General features: G+C 35.5%; 1 protein-coding gene and 1 pseudogene across 2 annotated transcripts in view; one reads left to right on the top strand and one right to left on the bottom strand.

The window, feature by feature from the left end:
• Positions 1 to 27,939, top strand: part of NAALADL2 (N-acetylated alpha-linked acidic dipeptidase like 2) — a 1,087,900-nt gene that overhangs the window by 456,144 nt on the left and 603,817 nt on the right. The gene's annotated exons all lie outside the window — the stretch shown is intronic.
• On the bottom strand, positions 3,295 to 4,263 carry LOC132010077 (heterogeneous nuclear ribonucleoprotein A1-like; annotated as a pseudogene).

Here is a 27,939-nt window from a genome sequence, read left to right as displayed (position 1 = left end):
AACAACGCACTATTAAGGAGAAGAATTTCTGTTTTTCAAAGGTCCTTCTAGCTGGACTAAGGATCAAACTGATATGAGACAGATTAATAGGAGAAAGTCACATTTAATGGGCATCCATACAGGGCTTCTGCATAAACACAGAAATTCCAAAGACAGGCAAAATGAGGTCTATATATCATTCTGAACTAAGGAGAAGGGGATAGGGATCTGGGATTTCAGAGGAAAGAAATGCATCTCACAAGGCGATAAGAAAAGCATGTGTTTGATAATTAGATGTTTGCCTTACCATATTAGTGGGTCACTCAGATAAAATTTATCTATGTTAATAACTCTTATTCTGGAAAAGACCCCCCAGTTTACATTTTTCTGTGTGGTTATGGGAAGGACAAAAGTGTCTCTTGAGCCCACAGGGTCTCAAGTCTCTTCAGTTTAAAATAATCCACATGCCTAAGTGGCACATTCTGGGAGTGGGGGAAGGGGCTATCCAGAACCCCTTCAGCACATTCAGTAGAAACCATATTTCAAATTTTGAATTTCACTTGTTTCCCTGGCTGGTGATATGTGGTTTCATATTCTTCATGCTGCCAGACAGTAGTGGCGGTCCATAGCTCCCAGCCATATGATGAGGAAAGTAAACAACTGATTCATTTACAACCATCCTGTATCCATAAAACTACTCGGTTTTTCACTTTTTTATAGTATTCAATAAATAAATGAAATATTCAATGTTTTATTATAATATAGAATTGGTGTTAGATGATTTTGCCCAACTGTAGGCTAATGTAACTGTTCTGAACATGTTTAAGGTAGGCTAGGCTAAACTATGATGTTTGGTAGGCTAGGTGGGAAAATGGATTTTTGACTTAATGATGTTTCTGACTAATGATGTATTTATTGGGATGTAACCTTATCATAAGATCTGTATATCCTTCAGTTATCTAAGCCTCAATTTTATCATCTGTAAAATGGAAAGAATGAGTGGTTATGATTGAGTCATACAATACTTGTAAATAGGCGGACACCACACAGAAAGCATTGAATAATAAATGAGTTCTATTAATATTTTGAGTTTGTGTGTACATGGAAAACTAACAAACAATTCTCAGTTAGTCTCTTTATTAGAAGTGGCTAGAAGACTCCAAGCTTGATCTGGACATTTATTATCCCAACCATACCCATATACTATGTCATAGGATCAGCTTGCTGTCACTTGGCATGCATCTATCCATGATAAGCTAGCTAAAGATGCAGAGGAACAGAGAATGCCTTAATTAGGATTCTCAAATTGACTGTAACCTCCCTTGTTAACTGGGAAGTTATCATGTATCTCAGTTTCTGTCCTTTGGGGTGGATGTAATTTGATGCGATTCCAGGTGGGGATTAAGTTTTTGAAGTAATTCACAGGACTTCAGTTGATTTATGTAAAGAACCCATTCTTTCTCAAGTCGTAAATGCATTGTTCATTTAATTTTTCAAAACCCAGTTTTCCTGAAAACTGAAAATTGACATTTCAGCTTAATACCCCATTCATAACAGCCAAAAAGTCATGGAAGAAGCTTATATTTTCCCTTCGTGGATTTTTGTTTGTTTGCTTAAAGTACTTTGTGGAAGAAAATAGTCTTCCTTTACCTAAGTTGCTTAGTTTTGGACTGTTCTTTAGATATGAAACCAGAATGCAGGTTGCATCATTTATTTCTTCAGTAATCAGATGTTTGTTGTATGCCTATTATATGCAAGGCACGTTTAACCTTGAGCTGAATCATCATCTTTAATATTTCATAACCCAGTGCATTAAGCACATGTCAGTAGGGTTACTGATTTTGTGGCCTCATCTGATGAAAAGGGAAGTCAATCCCTGGTCTGTGTCAAAGAAGCAAGAATACAAACTCAAATGACCCTTTATTGTGGTTTATTATATTCTACGCAGGATAAATATTACCCGATTCTGAATTGGTAGATCAAGAGGCAGGGCAATTACTAGGAGCTCAGAGCTTGATGACACAGTGTGTTGGTGAGGTATATGGTGTGTTGGACCTGTCTGTGAATTGGGGGTTAGAATTTCTGGGTTCAGGTTGTGATGGTTGATTTTATGTCAGCATAACTGGGCCAAGAGGGTACCCAGACATTTGACCAAACATTGTTCTGGGTGTGTCTGTGATGGCTTTTCTGAGTGGACTTCACATTTGAATCAATAGACTGAGGAAAGAAGATTGCCCTCCTCAAATGTGTCTGAGCATCATCTGATCAGTTGAAAACCTGGACAGAATAAAAAGGCTGAGCAAGGAGGAACTCCTCCGGTCTGGCAACTTGAGCTCTTTTGAGTGGTCTTTTCTTACCTTCAGACTAAGACTAAAACATCAGTTCCTCTTGGTTCTTAAGCCTGCTGGCTTTAGATGGAATTTGTAGCATCAGCTTTTCCTGGTTCTCAGATTAAAACTATGTATTGAATCTCCTGGGTCTTTGCCTTGCCAACTTCAGGCCTTGGGACTTCTCAATCCATAGAATTGCGTGAACCAATTCCTTACAGTGTATCTTACCTCTCATTCTCTCCCTCTCTTTCTCTCCATCTCTCTCTCTCTCTCTCTCTCTGTCTCACATACACACACAAACCCTATTGCTTCTGTTTGTCTGCAGAACTCTAATATACCAAGTTTATTCCAAAATCTTAGGACCGTTGTTTTATTTTCAGAAGAAAATATCAGAAGAGAAATAAGTGAAATAGAACTAGAGATGATATATTTAGCTTTATCAAAGCAAAGAGAGAGCGAGAGAGAGAGAGAGAGAGAGAGAGAGCAAGCAGTAAGTCACCAGTAGAGCAGTGAGAAAAATTAAAAGCTGGTTCTATGTTTAACACCATGCTCTGAATCAGAAGACCCTGGTTAAGCTTCCTGGCATTGTCTCTTAGTAATTTTGATTTCAGAGAAGTTTACATTTCTTTTTTCTTTCTTTCTTTCTTTTTTTTTTTTTTAAAGACACATTTATTTAGCATCATGATCAGACTATTACATTTAGCAATCAACAGCATGGGTGCAAAAAAAAAAAAAAATCTACATTAAAACCCTTTGTTGGAATGCTTTACACTTTCCACAGAACAGAAACTAAAATAACCTATTATACAATTAGTCACAAATACAGTCCTCGAGTTTTTTTGCCCATACACATGAGTATTGTCTAAAACATGTCTTCTTTATAGCATCTAGGCCCTGCCACCACTGGGCTTGGCTGAGTTCACAAATCTGTTGTAACCGGTAGCTTCCCTGTCACTTCTCTGGCTCTCCTCTCCTGCTAAGCTCTGTTTCCTGGCAGGAATTAAAACCTTCTGCCACTGCCATAGCTGCTGCTGCTGCTGGAACCACCGTAGCCACCTTGGTTTCGTGGTTTGGCGAAGTATTGGCCTCCACCACCATAAGGGCCAGAGCTTCTGCCTCCCAAATTGCCTCCTTTCATGGGTCCAGAATTTGAGGATTGATTGTTGTAATCGCCAACATCATTATAGCTTCCGCCACCTCCAAAGTGGCTTCCATCATTACCAAATCCGTTATAGCCATCCCCACTGCCACCATATCCACCACCACCTCGACTGCCACCAAAGCCACCTCGACCACTGAAGTTTCCTCCGCGACCAAAGTTGTCATTCCCACCAAAACCACCTCCACGACCACCACCCAAGTTTCCAGAACCACTTCGACCTCTTTGGCTGGATGAAGCACTAGCCATCTCTTGCTTAGAGAGCGCTTTCCTTACTTCACAGTTGTGGCCATTCACAGTATGGTATTTTTGAATGACAATCTTGTCTACAGAATCATGGTCATCCAATGTTACAAAAGCAAAACCCCTCTTTTTGCCACTGCCTCAGTCAGTCATGATCTCAATCACTTCGATTTTCCCATACTGTTTGAAATAATCTCTTAGATGATGCTCTTCAGTGTCTTCTTTAATGCCACCAACAAAAATCTTTTTCACAGTTAAGTGGGCACCAGGTCTTTGAGAATCTTCTCTTGAGACAGCCTTCTTTGGTTCCACAACTCTTCCATCCACCTTGTGTGGCCTTGCATTCATGGCTGCATCCACCTCCTCCACAGTGGCATATGTGACAAACCCAAAGCCTCTGGAGCGCTTGGTGTTCGGATCTCTCATTACCACACAGTCCGTAAGTGTTCCCCATTGCTCAAAAAGGCTCTCATCGGTTGTTTCAAAGCTCAGACCTCCGATGAAGAGCTTCCGCAGCTGTTCAGGCTCTTTGGGAGACTCTGACTTAGACATGAGGACGGTGGGAGGGGAGACTTTAACAATGCTTACTCAGAAAGCTGTTTACATTTCTTTAGGCCTGTTTTCCCATCTATAAAAAGAATATTTGAGACTGCATCACCAGTTCTCAACCCATTAACATCATGAGTTCTTAATCCATTAGTATCACCTAGGAAACTGAAAATAATGATGTGGGAGCCCATCACCAGAGATTCTGATTTAATTGGCTTGTGTGGAGACTCAGCATCAGCATTTAACTTGATCTATAATTGAATCTATTCTGCAGCTGGGCTTTGGAACTACTGGACTTGATTTTAAGGTTCAAGGTGCCTTATGTGTGGACAATTAGTACAATCATGAACATAGTACTGGAAGACGGTACTAGATCAGTGTAAACACTGAAGTTAATTCAAATAATATTACTGTAAAGTTCATGAAAAGTATGCATTATTCAATTAACAAATGAGTTTTACTATTTCATTATTTATATCTGTTCAGTAGTCAAATCTTGGACATACATGAAATGTTATGGTTACATTTTTATAGGTTTGGTTTTGTATTACTCAGATCATGAATTGCGACACTTGTTATCTTGGGTTCTTTATGGTAGCTGAAAAAAGGGATATAGAATTTGTATTACTTAATTTTTTTTACTAAAAAAAAATGAGGCTAACCATGTTGCTAGTAGTACTAGGTATGTATGGAATAATACAGTATTCCTATTATTTTTAGTATTACATTCAGCCATCATTGTAAATAGAAAATTCTGATCAGTGTCTGGAATTCATAAGTGCAATTGAAATGTACCTAAATGTTTAAAGTAAAAAATATATATATTATATTATCTTAAACAACATTTCTCTTTGGAATTCTGTTTATAGTAATAAATTAGGCAGTGAGGTATGTTCTGCCAAGAAAAAGGAACAAAGGGAGTTTCTAATCAGGAAAAATAAAATTCCTGAAACGGCCAGAAAATATGGATAAAGTTAGATATGTTTGAAATAATTGCAATTTCGTAGTAAATAGCCATCTTCTAATAATATTACCCTAAAAACTATCATATGCTTATTCAAAACAGATTTTTAAAAATGTATTAGAATTGGGGTACCTGGGTGGCTGGGTTGGTTAAGAGTCTGCATTTGGCTCAGGTCATGATCTCAGGGTCCTGGTATCTAGCCCCACATTGGGCTCCCTACTCAGCAGCGAGTCTGCTTCTCTCTCTCCCTCTGTCATCTCTTTCACTTTTGCTCTCTCAAATAAATAAACAAAATCTTTAAAAAAGAAGTATTGGAATTTTGCTATCAGCAATATTCTGGTTTTGAAATATATGTTAATCAATCACAATGAACATGTGAGTTATTTCATATGTGAACATTTTTAAAACAGTAGTTCATGTTTCAGAAATCAAATTGAGAGATAAAAATATATTAATTTAAGGGTTCAACTTGGATGACTACAAAAGCATAAAGATAGATAACAATAAAATTTTAATGAATTCTCAATTTTATTTTCAATTACGTAATTCGCTACAAGTGTAATAAAAAATATCAACTATTTGTATCAGTAAGATTCTCACAACAAATATAAAAGGAAATCTTAGTTAAAAGTAGTTTTGAGTTTATTGATATTGAGAGAGTAACAGCAAGGAACAAGTTAACCTTGGTTACAGAAGTCCATCTGCAGCAAAAAGTAGCTGATTTGTTACTGTTTGTGTCTAGGCCTGTAAAGATGCCACAACAGGAGATGAAATTGCTTTAGAATTGTAGCCAAGTTTAGGAATGAAAGGTTCAAGAGTTTTGTTTAACACACACACACACACACATACCCATACACACTCCTACACACAGATTACAATACACATTTTTGATTCTAGACTTGATAAGATTTTTGACAAGAAGTGGAAATATTTGAAATCTCTCTGATACCTCCATCCTTTGTAGGATCCAACTCATGCAATGCATCCAGGACAATATTTATAGGTAATTCAAAACTATGACATAAAGGAAATTCTTTGGTCTTGACTACATGGGACTACATATGAAGTCTTGAATTAGTAGTAGCACCTAACTGGTTGGAGATTTCAGAAATAATGGGAATGTAGATTTTTTTTTTAAACTATATGATTATTCATTGTCATGAAGGTCACTACTAACGTGGTAGATTTGATTGTTTTGTGTTGGGTACTAACATTAGCCACCAGTTTTAAATTTCTCGTTTGTTTAAATTTATTTTACAAGAATCTAAATATTATAGCATTCTTTAAAAAGGCTTGTAAGTTATGCATATATGCATATTCTCTTTGCTTATAAAAGTATAAGCAGCGTTTAATGGTTTATTATCTAAAAGAAGTAATAATTTAAAATATTTATATCAAGAGAAAGAGTTTGGACTGTGAATAATCTATAAGGGCTTCAAGGTTAAAACTTTTACCTTTCCAGGAGAAGAAAAAGTTTTCAGAAAAATTCATGCCAATTTGGATATTATTTTTCCCTATACTTTATTAGAAGTTATCCATAAACTTAACATTTAATTTTAAGGATTAGCTCCCTACCAATAAATTCATCTTTGCATTTTTGGGAAAATGATTATAGTTAAAACACATTTAGAATTGCTATTTTGGTGGGCTACTTGTGTTGACGAAAAACTGATCCATGACACTTGTCAAAGAATGGTAATTTTGGACTCTATTTAGTGGGACTATCCCAATAGATAACGCAGCCAGTGCAGTAGGGTTTTGAAGTAGGGAGAGAGATTGGCTTCAACTCCAAATATAGCAAGAAAAAATAAGAATTTAGAGCCAAGGGTGGAGAGGCAGTGTTGGTCAGTTGGAATGTTGTCAAGAGGACACATCAGTAGTTATGGGAGATTCTGTTCAAATTGACCTACCAGGATTCTTTGTGAAGGTAGGCCAAGGTGATCAGATATTACCTGGCAGATGATAGGACATGAACAACCTGATTGGTTCTTGAGAGTGATGAGATATTGAGGATGGGGGATTCTGGTTAAATTGACCTCACAGGATTCTTGCTCAAATTAGACAATGCAGAAAAGGATGAGAACGCTCAAAAGTAAAGTCCAGTTGAAAACGAGTTTAGAGGTGCGTTGGTGGAGTCTGATCAAGTAGAGAATCTTCGTCACTTTTAAATTAAGAGTCAAATATGTACAGGAATTTTACCCAAAAAGATGCACATGGAAGCACAGAACTTCAATTATACCAACCACAAAAAGGCTAATATTATCTATGATTATTTAATTTAAATATTAATTGTGAGGTCCTATGTTCAAACAGATTTTGTGTAAACTATAAACTGGGCTTTGGGAAAAAGGCTATTCAATTTCTTTTTTTCTCTGCATCTCAATCAGGGATTAGCACCATGTCGCCTGTCCCCCTAAATTAAATGCCCTGACCTTTTTCCTATGAGAGAACACATTTTGTTTATTCAAAATGTTTTGTGCCCCCTCCTCTCACCCAGTATATTGAAAATTTACACTGCACTGAGTTGCGGTGTCTGCGCAGATATCCAGAAGAATGCAAACTGCAGACTGAAATCACATCTTGATATTTAATGGGCAGTTTATGAAGGAATACCGGAGGTTTCTTTTTTCTTCAGCTTTGATTGATTGCATCTCTTTCTCATACATAACTAATAGAAATTATTTATGCCTCTTGAGTATATAACATGAGCCAAAAGTTGCACGACATCCTTATACTGTTTGCAAACTCTCTAAGTGATTCTTGCCAGGAACCAGCGCTCAAGGGGAAAGTTAATATTCCGGATACTCCAATAGCTTGATTTGATTTGATTTTCAAAGGAAGCTTTGTCAAGTCAAGGGTATAAGAAAATGTGTCTTGAAAAATTTTTTTCATATTAATTTGTATGTTGATTCTTTGTTATCTTCTCTTTAGATAAGCTGAGAGATCTTTATAAAATTTAAATATTTTAAATGAAAAATGTTACTTTTTTAGAATATTTTCTGAACATAAATATATAAGACTTTACTCTTCAAGCATGCAAATGATGTTTGCATATGAAGAAAGCCTAGATGAAATTATATTTTCTTTTCTCGGGGCTTGAAAAGGAAATCTATTACAAATTATCTCTGTGATTTGATCATGACAATGTATATCATTTCTGGAAAATATCTGAAGTGAACTAGTCTGTACTTAGTTCAAAGAGGCAAGCAAATCTTTGTGTTCTGCTTAAGCTTAAGCTGTGTATGAAATGAAACTGATATTACAACTAGAGGATATAGCAAAGTAGATTTGAATGACTGAAAAGATTTGGCGATTTTTCTATTTTGAAAGTTTTTCCATGATGCAGAGGAAAAGTTCAATATGACTGTGTGTGCTCTTGCTACCTATAGATTATATAAATTTGCTGGAAAACATCTACTGTGTTTTCAAATAATGAATGGCACCTAATTCTAAGGCACTAAGGTGAATAGTTAAGGAAGTAGTTGTTGGCAAAGGTAGCTGCTGATTTCTCCCCTCCCAGAGGTTTCTTTTGGTGTGACATTCTCTTTTAAATGGGGAGGGGGTAGAAATATTAATATTTTGAGGTAGCTTACAAGGAGAGCCAAATACAGAAACTTAACATTAAATGAAATTGGAATAGCAAAACAAAAATAAGTGTGAGGATAGAGGAGAACCAGGAATAGAGCTGAGTGCACATCATAATATGCTAGCCATGTAAGGAGAGAATAGGGCAGAGGCATGACGTTGCATTTCTCCATTTGCTTATTACCATAACAACTATCCATACTTGACTAGTATAAAGAGACCCATGAGTCTGTAACACCAGTATTTTTTCACTTCCTATTACCTTGTAAATTGATTTATTTATTAATCCATCTATCTGGGCTCATGTGGTAGAGTTACATAGTTCTTTTTCTGTGCTTCACTGCACGTTTTGGTTTGTATAACCAGAGGTTTGTGAGATCTGGTTTGTGAACCAGAGGGGCAGCTGCTCCTCCCTCACTGGGGAAGGAAATTCAATGATTCATGATCATACACAGGAAAGAGCAAAGACTGTGTTTGTTCTCCAGGAGAGTGCACAAGATTCCACTCTCAATGATGCAGAAATTTGAATGTGAAACAGGTTCTTTTCTTGGCATTGTGCCAGACGTCTCTAGTTTTATTGAAGTCCATAAAGCAAATACCATGCAGTTTCACATACTTTATAAGGGAAGTTAAAAAAGTGATTGCATATCTTACCATGTAAAGTGGCATGTTCTTTTCAAATCCAAACAACTGGGGCACCTGGGTTGCTCTGTGGGTTAAGCCACTGCCTTTGGCTCAGGTCATGATCTCAGGATCTTGGGACCGAGCCCCACACCGGGCTCTCTGCTCAGCAGTGAGCCCGCTCCCCCCACCCCCCGCCCCTGCCTGCCTCTCTGACTGCTTGTGATCTCTCTCTTTGTCAAATAAATAAATAAAATCTTTTAAAAAATAAAAAATAAAATAAAAGATAAAATAAATCCAAACTTTAAGAACAAATATTTAGTCCATTTCTAATACATTACTTTTAAAATAGCCTTTTACTGTTTTTTAACTAACAAAATAAATGTGTGTGCATTAAAGAAAACTTAGATAATATAGCTACTCAAGAAGAAAAAGAACCAGTAGCATGTTAAAAATATATATATATATATAAAACATGAAAAAATATAATATGTGTGTATAATTTTAACAGACATGATTTGTGATATGTAAACTTTGTAGGCAATCATATAGGGTGTACATCTTTATAACAAATGTGCTTCTCGTTTCAGCAGTCTCTTCCTCTTCTCAAATAATGATAATAACAAAATAGAGAAACTGGGAAACTGGATTGCAGTAATTAATTTTTCTAAAAAAATGTTGGTTTTTCTATTTATGGAAATTTGAAAGTGTTTTGAGGGGTAGAAAAAAAGGCTCATAATAAATAAACTAGTATGCATTGAAAACTGGTTTATATAAAATAAACATTAAGATTCAATAAAATTTATTTACTCTGAGTAACAAATTACTAACCGGAAGAAGGTATAGAAATGATGAGGAAGTGAGACTATATTGTAAAATAATAAAATGTGTAGATGCGATTAAAAAAAAAAAAGCCACACCAAGCTGTATTTCTATGGTATCCATGGAGCTCACAGTTTGGGGACATCCCTCAGATAAGACTTTGAGAACCACAGTGAGCATTGTCTAATATGTATCCCAAGTCTGCTTATCTGTTCCTATATAACTAACTCCCTGAACTCCAATTGAGAGTAACAAAGGAGAGATGCCTGGCAGATTCAGTTGGAAAAGCATGCAACTTCTGATCTCAGTGTTGTGAGGTCAAGCCCTATGTTAGGTGCAAAGATTACTTTAAAAAATAAAGTCATGAGAGAGAGAGAGAGAGAGACCATTAGGAATAGATAAATTATAGACAAAGGTAAATGGATATTATCTCTTTGAATGTACTACTACTACACTACACCTCCAATTAAATTATTTTCTGCCATACCCCCTTGCCACATCTACATTCAGCAAGTATTTATGGCATACCACTCCAGGCTAGGCCGCCTTATACATATGAGGGAAGGAATGAGGATAGAAATGAGAGTTTTGTTCATGGAGTCTTAATTTGGGTCTTAATCTTTTCTTACTCAGTTAACATCTTTCTTCTTCTATGAGGTATTTCCCAAGCAGCTAATCTCTGTCCATGCTTCGAACGTACAATAAAAAATGATCAGTTGTACAATATTACAATTGTACAACTTTTACAGTTGTAAAATGTACAATATTTTAATATCATTCTTGCTCACTAGACCGTGAGTTCTTTAATAGCAAGTTTGTCAGATTAATCTTTGAATCTCCTGTGCCTCAAAGAGTATATAGTCCAAAATAAATTATTGAGAAATGCTTATATAGTCAATGGGTAAATCAATGAATAAACAATAAATGAATAGCATAGCAGAACACACTTAAATATATTCATATTCTAAAATTTGAATTTTAATGTAGTTATAATTAAGAGTTTGTGAAATTGCAAAGGTGTAACAAATCCTAAATCTGGGAAATATACATAATGATGTTAATCCACAAAACAATATATTTGTGTAAAATTTGTAAGAAATGGTTTAGAGTGCTCTCTCCAAAAAGAAAGTAATGAACTCTATAATTTGACCACCAGCTCAAAGCAAACATGCTTCAAGTTCATTCCATCATTTTCTTTCCTAAGCTAAAATTTTATCTCCTGACATCTCTAATTCTGTTGCTAAAAAATGTAAATTCCCAGTCACTCAGATTTTGTACTTCAGTGTTATCCATAATCTTTTCTTCTTTCTTCTCCCACATTCAATGCAAAGATTCAGGATACCCTCCCTACCTTCACCACTAATCAGCTGTTAGAGTTTTGACAATTGCTTAATGTCTTGGAATCCCAAGATTACCTTGTCCGTAAAACAGAGATATAACAATGCCTCCCATTCATGGACCTCATTGGGAAGTAGGGAGAAGCAACAATCATTGCTTGAAAACACTTTCTAACACAAAGATTTATGCAAATGAAAAGGGATGTGATAACAGTGTGTGGTATAACCCTTCCATGTGGAAGTGCTCGTGGTATAAGATCCTACACAGCCCCTGGTGTGGGATGCATTCCCCTCGCTGACTTTCCTTTCCTGCGTCACTCTCTCTGGGGAATGCTCTTCTCACACAGACAGGCATCTCAGATTTAAGAGGTGTGCCTAGTGTCTTCCTTGCCTCCCAATCCCCTTCACTTTGATTAAGCCACCCTCTTTCTTTTCATGGCTATTTGCCAATATTGTTCCATTTGTTCTTCATGCAACAATGTGTGGACATTGGTACCAGCCTCACATTTTCTGTTACTATTGTCTGGCTCTTTTAATATCACCATCTTCAACATCTAATGGACTGTTTTCCCTTTTGTTACTCTTGAAGTTTTTGTTTGTTTGTTTCTTTGTAAATTACCTATTTTAGATACACACTCAGATTGTCATGTACTGGGATTTTTAACAACCACTGCCTTCAGGAAAGCTGTGGCTTAGAACATCACACTATTCTAACACAACTTGTTTAATGTTGATCCCCTTCCATTCTGCATTCAGTTGCACATAAACCTGTCCTGCAAACACAGAAACACACAGACAGCTTGGTTTACATCTCCCTTTGCTTTCATGTCTGGTCCTACTTTCCTGCTTTCCACATTTTTCCAAGAATTTGCCTTCCCATTCAGCCTCCATTCCTTCCCATTGTTCTTCACCCTCTCCACTCTGTGTTCTGCTTCGATCCCAGTGGTAGAACAGTCATAGAAAATCACAAAGTGTCTTCCTATTAGAAAATCCAGTGAATATCTTTGGGTCTTCATCTTACCCATTCTCAGCATTTAAAACTCTTGGTACCTCTTTCCTTATTAAGAAACTCTGTTCTTATTAACTTCCAAGACATCATACTTCCTTTTGTTTTCCATTACTTTCAGCCTTCTCTTCTCTTTCTAGATGCTATCCATTTCTGTGGTTGCATCTCTCTGATGATGACACCAATTACTTACATCTGTCCTTGTTTTCTTTAGGACTGAGGGTTTCTATTGTCATGAATACAATTCCTTCTGACCTCTCATACAGTGTCTCAAACTTGCATGTATGAAATAGAATTCTTAATTTCCTCTTCCAAATCCCATAATACTTACCCAGTCTTACCTATTTGAATGGGATCATCTACTGACCAGCTGCTCAACCCCAGCTCACATCCAGTCTAACCACTTCATCCTTTCATTAAACCAACTAAATATGTCTTGAGTCTGCTGCCTTTTATCAAATGTTTTTCCACTTCTTGACTAGGAACACCTAAACTCTTTTAGTGCTAAAGTTTCCAACAGATTTTCCTGCTTCTGTTTTGAACTCTTCTAATATAGGGGTCAGTGAAGTTTTCCTCTAAAAGAACAAATCATAAATATTTTTGTTAATATTTAGCTATACAGTCTCTGTTGCAACTATGCTATCATGACATGAAACTAGTCATAGTGCATAAAAGAATGTGTACATGTGTGTTTTTTTTTTGTTTTTTTTTTTTTTAAAGATTTTTATTTATTTATTTGAGAGAGAGACAGTGAGAGAGAACATGAGCGAGGAGAAGGTCAGAGAGAGAAGCAGACTCCCCGTGGAGCTGGGAGACCGATGCGGGACTCGATCCCGGGACTCCGGGATCATGACCTGAGCCAAAGGCAGTCGTCCAACCAACTGAGCCACCCAGGCATCCCTACATGTGTGTTTTAATAAAACTTTATTTACATTACAGATGGTGAACCCTTTTCATTCTGCAGTTAGAATGAATGCTTTAAATGCAAATAATACCATGTCACTCACCTGCTGAACACCATCTTGAACAACTCCTTGCTACATTTGAAACAAAATCCAAACTTTTTTGTGACTTTCAAAGCACTACATGACTTGGCCCTTTCTTTTCTACTTTACCTGATTGATTCACATCCTCTTCAATCATCATTCTCACTTAAATTTCTTAAGAATGGGCAACATTCAGGTCCATTTATATAATTGCAAGGCCCAGTGAAAAACCAAAAGGCCCTTATTCAAAACTTATTAAGAATTGAAAAATGCAACAGCATTAAACCGAGAGTGGACTCTTATCATGGGGTCAGGTACAATTACACAAGTTGCACACCCATGAATCCTGCATTTCCACTTTAGAGTCTTTGACTCTGCTTTTTTGAACCTTGAACTATACCCTCTATTGCTTCACCCCTACCCTCCACTACTCCTCTTTAAAGTTTTAATTAAAAAACAGCAAAATAGCAACTTCTCAGACAGGGCTTTTTTTTTTTTTTTTTTTTTAAAGATTGTATTTACTTATTTGAGAGAGATAAGAAGTGATCATGAGTGGGGTGAAGGGCAGTGTGAGAGAGAGGGAGAAGATATTTTTTGTTTTATTTGAATGGCTAAACTTATTACAAAATTTAAAAAAATAGATATTTAGAAAATATATTCAGGTCCATTATTTCTCTTCTCTCCAGCATGAGTTTATACATATTTTTTGCTTATTAAATAATTAGTAATATGTGCTATGCACACCAGGTCCATGAAAAGTCTTTGGTGTTTTGCTATAAACATTTGTGAGCTGAGATTTTATGGTCTTTGTTTAAGATTTTATTTCTTCATTTGAGAGAAGAAGCACAAACAGGGCGAGTGGGAGGCAGAGGGAAAAGCAGGTTCCCCACTGAGCAGGGAGTCTGATGAGGGGATACATCCTAGGACCCTGGGATCATGACCTGAGCCAAATGCAGATGCTTAACTGACTGAGGCCTCTAGGCACACTTTTTGTTTGTTTTTAAATATTTTCTTTATTTTCGAGAGAGAAGAGATCACACATGCTTGTGAGCAGGGGAGGGGCAGAGGGAGGGTGAGAAAAATCTTAATCAGACTACTGGCTGAGGTTAGACCCTGACGAGGCTCTACCTTAGGACCCCAAGATCATGACCTGAGCCAAAACCAAGATTCAGCTGCTCAACTGACTGAGCCACCCAGGCACCCCCTATTATTGTTCTAACATAGAATTTAGCATTTTGGTATTTCGTGAAAAACTGAAATTGTTAGGGAAAGAGCACATTCAGATTTTTTGTAGCCTTATGGATTTTTAAAAAGTATAGATCATCCAGATTAATTCTACTTGAATTTATTATCACCAAAACCAATTCCATTAAACCTCAATGAAGAGTTGAGTTGCCATTTTGCCTGATTTGCACTATTGAATTAGATCAGCTACTAACCACTATTTTTAGACAATCCTAAATATAGAAATTTGTTATTTTGTAAATGAGAGGGATATGCTTTCTCCAAATGCTTTATTCAAACACAAGCTCATAAGTGATTTTGCTACTGATTTACTTATTGCTTTTGAAATATTTATACCTACATTTTCCTTTGTTTTGGAAATTGACATATGAGAGAGAGAATTATTTCTGGAGTTTGAGAACAGCTGGGTTTGAATTCTGGTTCTGCTACTTACTAGCTGTCACCATGGCCAGATAATCTAGCACCTGTACATGTTAGGGGTTTTTGTTTGTTTGTTTGTTCTTATGTGGAGTAGTCCAAGTGCATTTCTGTGTAGCTGAGAGGAAGATTCTAGGAAACAAATAAGATGATATACATATAATCTCTTGGCATATATAAGCAATATTGCTATTGATGATAGCATCATGCCTAATGATTTTGTAAGACTCTAGAAACGTGGCTGAAAAATTTTATTTCTTTTGTTTCAATGTGATATTCTCATTCTGTAAGTTTTTTTTTTAATTCTGAGTTTTTATTCCTTTTTATTATTTTTTTCTTTATTGCTTTTTGCATTCTGTCCATGATGTATCCCTTGTCATTTTCTGTACCGGCAGTTTGGAAATATCCCAGAGTATATCATTACATAGGTTCAAGCAGACTTTGATGATAGCTATTTTGTTGGATGAGGTCTATTCCATTGATTTGTTACATGTTGCATAGGAATAGATACCTAGAGACACATATTTGTTAACTTACTGATATAGCTTGCAGTTGCAGGTGGTGGTTTATGCAATTTAACATCATTTTCAACTCTCTGGTTGAGAATATTTCAAAGCATTTCCTTGATATGAGTGAGTTCTATACATTTTATTCCCTTATGTTTAACTTTTTACAACCTGGTTGGGTTTCACTTAATAGAAGTGTTCAGATAAGTCTACTTTGTTGACAACTTTTAACTCCATTTAGATTTCGTACAGTATTGCTCTGTTTTTATTAAGTATCTGGTAGGCAATTTCTGTTATATAATGTACTTGAAATGAATTCCTAATTCCCAAACTATGTTTCTTTTTTTTTCTGTTAAACAAACAAAAAGCATAGAATAATAACTGAAGACTCATACTCCTTTCTGTATTTCCACATTAGCACCTTAAGATATATTAGCAAGAGGATTCTCTGTTGAACTCTTTAAAGATTAATTTTGTTATTTATTTATTTTTAAGTTGTTTTGTTTTTATTTTTAAGATTTTATTTATTTGACAGAAATCACAAGTAGCCAGAGAGGCAGGCATAGACTCTCTCTGTCCCTGTTAGGAAAGCAGGCTCCCTGCTGAGCAGAGCCCCATGTGGTGCTCCGTCCCAGGACCCTGGGATCATGACCTGAGCCGAAGGCAGAGACTCTAACCCACTGAGCCACCCAGGCGCACCATATAAATTGTGTTATTTATATAAATATAACATTTGCCCAGAAAAGAAATGAAAGGTGTTCTTATCATCTTCTCATTTGTCACTTAATAGTAAATAATCTGTATTCTTTGACCGTGTAGCTACTACCCTATATATTTATTCAAGAAGGTTAGCAAGGATTCACATGGCGATTCATGCACAAGGATGTTTTCTGAAATATTATTTATAATAGAGACAAATTGGAGATAAATTAATAGCCGATATTGGGGAAAGAAATAAATCATGGAACAGTCACAGACCTTAATGTGATATTGCCATTAAAATGTGAATTCACTGGTACATGTTTAGAATAGAGTATAAAAGCTATAAGGATATAAAATTATGTATTAATTATGATTCAAGTATGGAAAAATAGAGTGTACATGAGAGACTGACTAGCCATAAAACAAAATACTAGGAACAGATATCATCAGAGATGATGATTTTATATTTGCTTCTTACTTACTTTTTTTCCTTTTTTCTCAATATCTATAATAAATATGTGAGAGTTTACAGCAGAAAAATCATCAGTAGTTAAAGTACAATATATAGTCAGGATACTTTTTTCTTGTATGTTATGATACTTTTAATTTCAAGAACTTAAAATTCTTACATCTCAGTTATAATTAGGTTAGGTGCTATTATTCTGCATTTTTATTATACTCCCTTATTAGACATATATTACAGAGAAGCAGGATGCACTGAAACCAAAAGAGTAGACAATTTGATAGAGAGAAGTAACTAAGAGAAGTAACTATAGAGAAGTATTTGGTATAGAGAAGTAACTAAGCAAATCACCATGACATTTCTCAGAGGCACACACTGCTGTCCAAAATGCTTGGGATATCCCATGACATAGAATAAGTAGCAGATTTAAGCCTCTTGCTACTCAAATTGGAATTGTTTTACCATTGCCTTCTAAATGCAGTTGTAGATAGAGTACATTGACTGTACTTTAGCCATCTTTGACAAAATGTACACTTAGAATAACTGTAATAGTGATAGGTAGCATTGGGGATATGGAAAGTTGCATGTTTGTTTATTCCTTCATTCTTCTAAGAAATGTGTACTGATAATCCTCTGCTCTATGTTGCTGACCAGAAGAGCAGAGTCCTTATTTCTTCTGACTATACTGGACCTTGTCATTATTTTAATAACCTATCAAAATATTCGTCCTTGCTGTTTTGTTCTCCTCCTTGTCCAAATGTAATTTTATTGAGTATTGTCATAATTTTATTTGTAAAGCAAGTAAGATAAAGTGAATAGCCATGTTTATTTCATTTATAATTTTTTAACTCTTCTTAAATCTTTTTCTTTTAAGATATTTTAAGCAACGGCTACATGTGACCAAGAAAACATGATCTTTATAGACAGCCAACTATTTTTATCCCATTTTCATTTATTTATTTAAATTTTATTTATTGAGAACCTGTTATATGTCTCACACTATCATTGAGTGGTATGTGAAACAGTGACTATTTCTATTCTAATGCATCTTTATAGTCTAGTGGGGGAATGGAGGTTCGTGTGTTAGTGAAGTTTTTCTGTGCTATATTTATTTCCCTTTGGATAATAACCTTTAAAGGTTTTGCATACATGTTAAATAAAATTGTTACTTTCTGGGTCAAAATAAAAAAATAATGATTAGAAAAGAATTCTTATGACTCAGGTTTGTCTGGTGGTATTCCAGACAATGTTTTATGATAACAAAACATTAAATACTAGCTAAAATATGAAATATGAAAGCTTAATAATTGAGTGCTGAGTAAGCAGAGACATGAAAAGTATCATTTTAAACATAAGACAAAAGATTATAAGGAAGCCATAATCCCCACTATAGTGAATATTCTGGGTCAAAGATTGCATGTATGTCATACCTAACAATGTTGGAAAGTACTGTTAAACATTACCTGTAAAAATCCTTTGTATTTGGTGTGGGAAGGGTACATCCAATTAGTATCTCAACAGAAAAGCCGACTATATTATTCTGATAACTGCTCCAAGGAAATCAAGAGATCTAAATGTCCTTAGAATAGTAGAACTCTCTTTTTCTGGCTTTGTACAATTTCCTATGCATAATTAAGAGATTGATCAATTATATGTCAATTATATATTAATGAAGCCAGAGAGAAGAGAGATTTAGCAAAGCCTCTCAAGGTTATCTCTTCTGAAAAAAAAATACATATACAGTTTATTATATTTTCATATTTAAATCCTTTATAATTAATCTAAGTCCAGCAAGAAGAAAAAAAAATATATATATATCTTGTGCCAAGTATATCAAGGAATCCAATATTTTGAATATCAGAAGTAATAAATAAACATGAATATTTTCTTATTTCTTCTTTCTCTTTTAAGAACTCATAGTCACGGGCGCCTGGGTGGCTCAGTGGGTTAAGCCGCTGCCTTCGGCTCAGGTCATGATCTCAGTATCCTGGGATCAAGTCCCGCATCGGGATCTCTGCTCAGCAGGGAGCCTGCTTCCCTCTCTCTCTCTCTCTGCCTGCCTATCTGTCTACTGTGAACTCTCTCTGTCAAATAAATAAATAAAATCTTTAAAAAAAAAAAAAAAAGAACTCATAGTCACTAATTGCTTAAGAAATAGGAAGATAAGACTTACTGAAAATGCTGTAAGGTTGCACAGTCTGATTTCTTTCTTTTTTTTTTTTTTTAAGATTTTATTTACTTATTTGACAGAGAAAGACATCACAAGTAAACAGAGAGGCAGGCAGAGAGAGAGGAGGAAGCAGGTTCTGCGCTGTGCAGAGAACCTGATGTGGGGCTCCATCCCAGGACCCTGAGATCATGACCCGAGCGGAAGGCAGAGGCTTAACCCACTGCACCACCCAGGCACCCTGCACAATCTGATTTCTGATGGAAAATCATATATGTGCTTTACTGTTTGGACTACTGATTTGACTGTTCAAAATATTGGTAAGTTTAGTTCAGAGCCAACCACTGCTTTGATGATTGAATTCTCTTTCCAGTCAGTGATCCTAAAAATCAGTTTCCTACCTAGACGAAAGGTATATACATCCCTGGTTAAGTAATCATTTTACAAACAGTAATTACCCAAGTGGTAACCCTTGTAGTTCTTTAACACTTAATGTCCTATATGAGTGTCCAAAAGCAGTGTAAATATCTGACTTTAATAAAATAATAGTTACTCTTCCCAGCATAAAGAACTACTGAAATTTGAGGAATTGAAAATCATCCTAATCCTTGAGGAACATTCAAGCTTGCCGGAAAAATAAGAAAAAACTTAGATGAATAAGACACAAAATTGCCTATGACCAAGAAATACCATATAATAACATTATCAAGTATAGAAATAGAAAATAGAAAATTCAGATTAGTAAGGGGATTTTGTTGAAAAACTAAGGCAGTAAGTTCTAAATGGCATTTAGGACATGGGTTTTTAAAAAGGAGGCAAGGAACCATCTCCTGACTTCTTAGTGACTTGATACTGACCTTCTGTTTTCACATTAAGGGCCTTCTTGCTTGAGATTCAGACTTGTTTTTTGATGTTGCCGTGGTGCTAATTAGAAATTTTCAAGCAAAGAGCCGACACTATTCTATCCGAGATAGCCATTCTATACTGGCATCTTTTAATAATATTTCCATGAGATTTTTCTAATAGTTTAAGAAAAATCAGAGTGATTTTACCTTAAATTTTAACCTTAATGTTATTCAGCATATTATGATTTGTACATGTTTTCTGAATTTCTGGGCCATTTACTGATCTACATTAGCTAAAAATATAATTTGTAACACTGCTTCATTTTTATGTTGCCTATTGTTCTGTTTAGCTTTCCTCTTGAGTACATTCCAGCTTCCTAGCTGGGAGCACCTTCATCACTGCAAGCTGTATCCATCTCTCTGCCTTCCATGTTCTTAACACAGTATATTGTATCTAGCAGCCATTCAGTAGATGTATTGGACTTCTGCAACTTAGTCTGTGATTTTACAAATTTTCTTTCTAGCTTTCAGTACTTTAATAAAAGACTTGTCAAATATATTGTAATTTTGAAGATAATTCCTCATTTTGTTTTTTTTTTTTTTGTTTTCATCTCTGGCCCTCCAGTTTCAGATGCTTATGATTTTCTAAGGGAAACAATTATGTCATTGTACTCTTATTCGTTTTTAAGATACTAGCTAGAAAATAATAAATTTTATTTTATTTTTTTTTCAAGAATTTATTTATTTATTTGACACAGAGAGAGAGAGCATAAGCAGGGAGAGTGGCAGGCAGAGGGTGAAGCAGGTGACCAGCAGAGCAGGGGGCCTGATACAGGGCTTGATCCCAGGACCCGAAGATCATGACCTGAGCTGAAGGCAGATGCTTAACTGACTGAGCCACCCAGGGGTTCCAAGAAAATAATAAATTTTAAAATGATTGATGAATTGTTGTGACATACCCCTAATCCCAATTGCATACATTACATGCAAAATGTACTATAAACTGTGAATAAATTTGCATGCACTAATTTATTTTGTGCTTCAAGTTATTGACCAATCCATATAACAAATGTTTTGAAAATCATTTTTATTACAAGTTAACCAGTTTTAACAGGCCGCCTCCATTCAACCAGCAGTTGTATTTATTACGATACCTTGCCACCTAAACATTTTTCATATGTCAAATTTGTTGTTTCAAACAAACATTTTTAGCCACTCCATGTCTGTATATTTTGAGAGATGACAGTGAAGTTTTTGCAGCATTTGTCTCTTAGTTGAAAAACAACACAGTTATTTGAATATATAATTGCAATTTTCACATTGCCCTCAATATATATTTTATGAAAGAATATGAAGATGGAAGAATTATATTACAGACATAAGTAATAAAAACCAATTTCCTCTTACTTACTAAAATAGAACAAAGATGGAAATAATTAAGCCTGCCAAGGATGACATATTTTTAGGCTTCACTGGATACTTACTGAACTTACACAAATGACAGGTATTTTTAACTTTGAAGAAAAATGAGAAAAAATTAAAGGCCATACATAAAATTCTAATAACATATCAATAGAGATTATGTTCAAAAATTGATATATCAACTGGGAGAGAGAGTTTCAATAATTGGGAAACAGAATCCCAGAGAATTAAATCTAATATTCAACTTTTACACATTAGCCTTGCACAATATTAAGAAGATATTGTGGCATGAAGCAAATGAAAATTCCATGAAGTTAATTTTAGAAGCTGAAATGAATTATATTTTTAAAATGTACAATTTTCTTTTCTCTTTTTCATTTTACCCTTGCAAATTTCATGACCAGATATTATAGAAATCTGTTTTATGAAATGTATAAAAATTCTTTTTTTTTTTTTTAAAGATTTTGATTTATTTATTTGAGAGAGAGTAAGCACAAGAGCGCACAAGCGGGGAAGTGGCAGGCAGAGGGAGAGGGAGAAGCAGGCTCCCTGCTTGGAGCTTGGATCTTGGACCTTGGATCATAACTGGAGCCTAAGGCAGATGCTTAGCAACTGAGCTACCCAGGTGCCCCAAAATAGGTACAATTTCTAAGAAAAAAACTCTTTTGATTGATTAATAAATAGTATATACTGTCATGTAAATGTACAGAGCTAACAGAAGTGAATATTTTTTCTCCCAGAAATAAGGGTGTGTAGTAAATACTTTGATAGGATTTAGTGCCTGGAAGAGAAAACTCTTTCTCATTTTGCTTTTTATCTTGAGCCATGTTTTTTCAAGTTGGGGTGTGTGTTTGTGTATGTGCATGCGTATGTGTGTGTGTATGTTTTGGTTTTTTTGGGTTTTGGTTATTTTAGCACTTCAACTTCAACTTAAAACCATTGACAGCCCAATATACACTTTTAATATGTAAGCAGCTTTATCATTGTCCCATCCAGTCTAGTAAATAACTGCATCCTAGTCTCCCAAGTTCTGAAGATAACTTCTTCCTAAATGATTTAATTCTTTGCATTTGCTTATATTTCTTAATAGTGACCTTTGTTCCTTGAATTTCTTTGTTCTTTAAATTCATTTTCACAGCATCTTAATCATCTAAATTTTTCAGTCCCCTGTCTTTGTTAATTTCATGGGCTTTTATGTTCATCATATTACAACCATGCAGGTGTAGGATGATGTAGGTCTTTGAAATTTGTTTTAGTTTTCGTTCAGAGTGCTTACTGCCCTTCTTCTTGTTTCAATAATTAATCAAGTGAGATAGAAAAATTGAGTTGCCTTTGTCTGCTTCAGTTTCAGTAGTATCCTCTTTTCTCATTTTTGGCCAATCATCTATTTCTTTCATATGCTCACTCAATCTGCACTATTGGAACTAACATTAGGTTCCAAACCTATAGGAATTATCTTAATATTCAGATGTTATACTGGGAAGAGATACATATAGGCACAAAATTCGATGTAGCAGTGAATCACAAAATATCTGCTGTATTTGTAACATGTATCTTCAAATTTTATCTTTGCTTGCTATCTTTTTGTATTCAGGCAGTTATTTATGTGCTAGCAAATATATATTATGATATGTTATTCATCTGGAAAGTGTTTTGAAAAGACAACATTCCTTTTTGATGACATAAAAACCAATTTTTATAAAGCCCATTTTCATCAAAAACTGGTTTATTTGAATCTGTGCATTTCATACTGAATGATTTTTATGTTTGCATGGGTAAAATAATTGTAAATATATCTTCTGTGGCCATATGGCTGTAACTCTTTCATCCCTGATGCCTTGGAAAGTGCTGTAAAAAAAAAAAATCTTATTTTTTTCTGCATTTTAATGAATCATTTCTTGTCAGAGAAATACATAGTAATCATTTATTATGTTATAATTGCAGCTTGTGAGTTCGCTAAGTAGAAAAGAAATACTTTGCATAAGCATCACTAATAGCTCTATCAATCTTAGAGCAGTCTTAGAAGATGACATATATCAAGCCCTAACCCTTTGGTGGGTTTGCACTTAAATCAGGTATTGTCAATGAGCATATTAGAACAAAATAATAGTAAACAGAATGCTGTCTCCTCAAACATGGCCACATTCTAATCCCTGTAGTCTTTGAATATATTACCTTACATGGCAAGTAAGTGATTTATATGTGTGATTATACATGTGATTAAGTTAAGAATTTTGAGAAAATATTATTCTAGATTAGTTGGACGGGTCCAATATAATCACTGTGTTCTTATCTGGGTAAGAGAAACACAGAGTCTGAGAATGAAATGTGACTAAGGAAGCGGAAATCAGAGAGAGAAAATGAATTTAAAATACTGTGTTGGGGCGCCTGGGTGGCTCAGTGGGTTTAAAGCCTCTGCCTTTTGCCCAGTCGTGATCCCAGGGTCCTGGGATCAAGCCCCGCATCTGCTCAGCAGGGACCCTGCTTCCTCCTCTCTCTCTGCCGGCCTCTCTGCCTACCTGTGATCTCTGTCTTCAAATAAATAAATAAAATCTTAAACAAAAAAATTAAAAATTAAAAAAATAAAATAAAATACTGTGCTGTGATTTTGACAATAGAAGAAGAGGCTATGTGCCCCGGGAGGCAGGCAGGTTTTAGAAGCTACAACATTCAAGGAAGTGGGTTTTCCCAGAGAGCCTCCATAAATAAGAAGATAGCTCTTTGGACACCTTGATTTCAGTTTTAGCTCCATAAAACCCATTTTCAACTATGATCCATAGAACTGTAAGATAATAAATTTGTCTGTTTTAAACTACTATTTATGGTGACTTGTTTCAGCAGCAATTGGAAACTAATAACAATAATCATTCATGTATAGGAGGATGAATTGTTGGGGGGAAAAGGCCAGCCAATGTTTAATTATGAAGTAGGTAAAGTTCATTCTCTTCTCTCTAATGAAAGAAGAGCCATTTCTCTGAACTTTTTCTTTTTGCCCCAGCCCAAGCATCTTGTCTAAATCACATCTTTCCTCTGTTCCAGGTTGTCTTGTTTGTTTTTCTTTAGGACCTTACTTCCCCCACACCATCTCCATTATACCTCTCCCAGCAACATGAACTTTGTGTTTGATATCTGTGCTTAGAAGTTATAAAGTAGCCATCTGATTTCAGTTTCTCCCATGAGATCTCTGTTGCTGTCTCTTCATACCTACTCTCTAAGCTAAGAAAGGTAATTCAGACTTCCAGGTAGAGAGGATTGTAATTCAAATCTACACAGAGAAAGAATTCTAATTCGAACCTACTTACAAAAAGGAAGTTTAGAGTCAGCAAGCCTTTCTGATCCTATTTCTACTGTTAGGGAACCTGGACTGGATCCTGACAGAAGAACCAGGAGCACTCAGACACCTTGGAGGATGGGAGATTTATTCAATGCCGATGGGCTCAGAGGAGAATAATCTCTCTAGGTCTGAGCCTGGAGCACAAACAAAGGGGGTAGTTCATACACTTTTACTTCTGTATCTGTATCTGTGCCACTCTTGCAGACATACCATGGGGACTAGGGGGAGGGACCTGGAATGGCCCTGAGGCTGGGACTGGGATTCCCCTGCCAGGTTGTTTGGCCATCTTAGAGCACAGATTTCCCTTATCACTATCACTCAATAATAGTATAAAAATATTAGAACTAATCGAATAATGTACTGAGAAGAGTAATAGTAACTGCCTATTTGAAGCAATTGATTAAAATTGTTAAAAGAACAATTCTAATAAATGTAAAAAATTATTGGTGCAAACCATAAGAGGACAAAATATAGAAGGAACACCTAACTTTTTATTTCAGTTAACAACAAAAACAATAATAGGACCTAGTGTATCCAAAACACTGTTCTAAATAATTTATAGGCACTTATTTCATGCTTGAAACTACTCTATCCCCATTTAATATAAGAGGAAACTGAAATAAAAAGAAATCAGGTGATTTTTCCAAGGTCAGGCAACTGATAAGTGGCAATATGCTTAAAAAATAAATACATAAATAAAGTACTGTATACACATACCTCTAAAAAATAGTTCCTGGGGCACTTCGATGGCTTAGTCAGTTAAGCATCTGCCTTGGGCTCAGGTTATGATCCCTGGGTCGTGGAATTGAGCCCCACATTGGGCTCCCTGCTCAGTGGAGAGCCTGCTTCTCCTTTTCCTCCTCACTTGTGCTCTCTCTCTCTCTCAAATAAATAGAATCTTTAAAAAAGTCATTAATTTAATTTGTCCCAAATGTACATTTTAGTCCCCATTATCTTCAATCAATGTCAAATGCAATAATCTTAGATAAACTAATTTGGTCACTTATGTGCAACAAAATTGAGATTGGTTCATCATAGAATTTATGCCCTTGAAATGATCAAGCCAGGCTATTGTGGAGTTGAGCTTTCCTTCTCTCTGAAGATAGCCAGGAGACCCATACAAGTCATGAACTTAATACTAGAATAAACCGTGGGGCGCCTGGGTGGCTCTGTCAGTTAGGAATCTGCCTTTGGCTCAGGTCATGATCCCAGAGTCCTGGGATTGAGCCCTACATTAGGCTCCCCGCTCCACAGAAAGCCTTCCTCTTCCTATCCCTCTGACCCCTATTCATGCTTGCTCTCTCTCTGTCTCTCTCAAACAAATAATAAATAAATAAATAAATAAATAAATAAATAAATAAATATCTTTAAAAAAATAGAATAAACTGTGGTTTAAGTCAGTGATTCTCAAACTTTAAATACATCAGAGTGATCTAGGGGGCTTGTAAAAAGCAGAGTTCCATCCACATCCCCAAAGAATCTGATTCAGTAGGTCTAGGGAGGTGCCAGGTACTTGTATTTCTAAAAGTTCCTGCTAATTCTGATGCAGGCCAGGGGCTATACTTTGAGAACCACTGCTTTAAATCTATAAGCCATATCAGAACCAATCTGTGAAAGACATAGAATTAAAAAAAAAACATTTTTTTTCTTGACTCCCATTTTAAAATAGTCCTGAATTAGGCTAACTAATGCTACATTATGTTAGAAGATTTGGACACATGATTACCTATTAAAATACCAAGATTATAGATTCAACCATGGGTTTCATATTATGCGAGAGAAATGGCTGCTTTAAATGTCACTTGAAAAAAAAATAAATGTCACTTGGTTAAGTGATTGAAAATTTTAAAAAAGTTATGAATTTTTATAGACACCCTTCACCAATAATCATGGTATTACTCCTTTGTCTCCCTCCCTGATCTGCTAGCCAAACTCTTACAAAGAACTTTTAATATTACTTTTTTCTAGGGGTGACTTCTCGAGTACACAAGAAGTTGTTTTCCTTTTCTGCCCTCTATCACATAATATTTACTTTCGTTTATGTTCTGACTGAGTTATAGTCTAATTTGTTAATTTGTACATCTATTTTCTTTTGTAAAATGTGACCTCTTATTTTTCTTTATAATTCCAAAAACTAGCTCGGGGCAGAAACATCATGGGCACTAAATAATATTTGGGTTAATCAATGATACATAGTGAGTTGTGTCAAACTCTGACCTCTATAAATGCATGCACAGTTGGGGGCAGGGGTAGTATGGTAGTTATGTGTGCTCTTTATCAAGACTAAATTCACCACTCAGTATTATTTAATCAATATTATTTAATCAACCAACATTATCTCTTATTAATGGAGTTCTTCTGATAGAACCAGGAGCAGGAGAAAGTTTGCTGGTTCTCAGAAATTTAAAATACATGCAGATTTCCTTCTTTTGTAACATGAATATCTATCTTAGTGCTCCTGGTTGCTTGGAAACATTTTGAGACAAAAAACTTTACAGCTATTTGTAGGTTCCTTAGATGTGGGTTACTTGCAGAGAGAACTAAGTCTTAGCTACTGTTACATGGCTTTTGAGACAATTGCTGGGATTTTAAAGTATAGCGATTACATTTTTATTTTTATATTTATCATGGTTTATTTTGTTGCACTTAGGCTACTTTATCAGCTACTTTAGCTTGATTTATGCTGGTTCAGAATTCCAAGCATTGCATTTTAAATTAGGCTGACCCTTGAAGAACTGTTTCTGGCAGTCAGGACACTAACACAGTGCTGGGAAGCTTAGATTATTGCTTGTCTTCAAGCACATTCGCTGACAGAAGTAACTCAGATTTTGAGCACATTTCAATCCCTACAAATGTGTTGATTGTTCAGATCAGCTTTTTGAGATTCAGTTAGCAGGCCATAAGGTGTTTGTTTATGGCTGTTTATGAGGAACTTGGAGAAGGTAGTTAAAACCAAGACAATGAAAATGTTTAGCCTGTAGTTAATATGCACTGAATATATTAGAATATATTGACTTAGGTAACTGAATTTGCTGAATTTTAATTATGCTTGAATGTCATTGTCAGCTTGGGTTGCTGTCACAAAACGCCACAGATTAGGGGGCTTAAACAACTGGCATTTATTCTCATAATTCTAGAGGCTAGAAAGTCTGAGATCAAAGTTCTAGCAAGATTCTGTTCTGTGAGGGTCCGCTCAACAGCAGGTAGACAGCTACCTTCTCAAATGACAGAAGAAGTTCTGGTGTCTTTGCCTTTTC

The sequence above is a fragment of the Mustela nigripes genome, chromosome 2 (genome assembly GCF_022355385.1).
Source record: "Mustela nigripes isolate SB6536 chromosome 2, MUSNIG.SB6536, whole genome shotgun sequence".
Taxonomy (NCBI): Eukaryota; Metazoa; Chordata; class Mammalia; order Carnivora; family Mustelidae; genus Mustela; species Mustela nigripes.
This window is presented reverse-complemented; position numbering and strand designations above follow the sequence as displayed.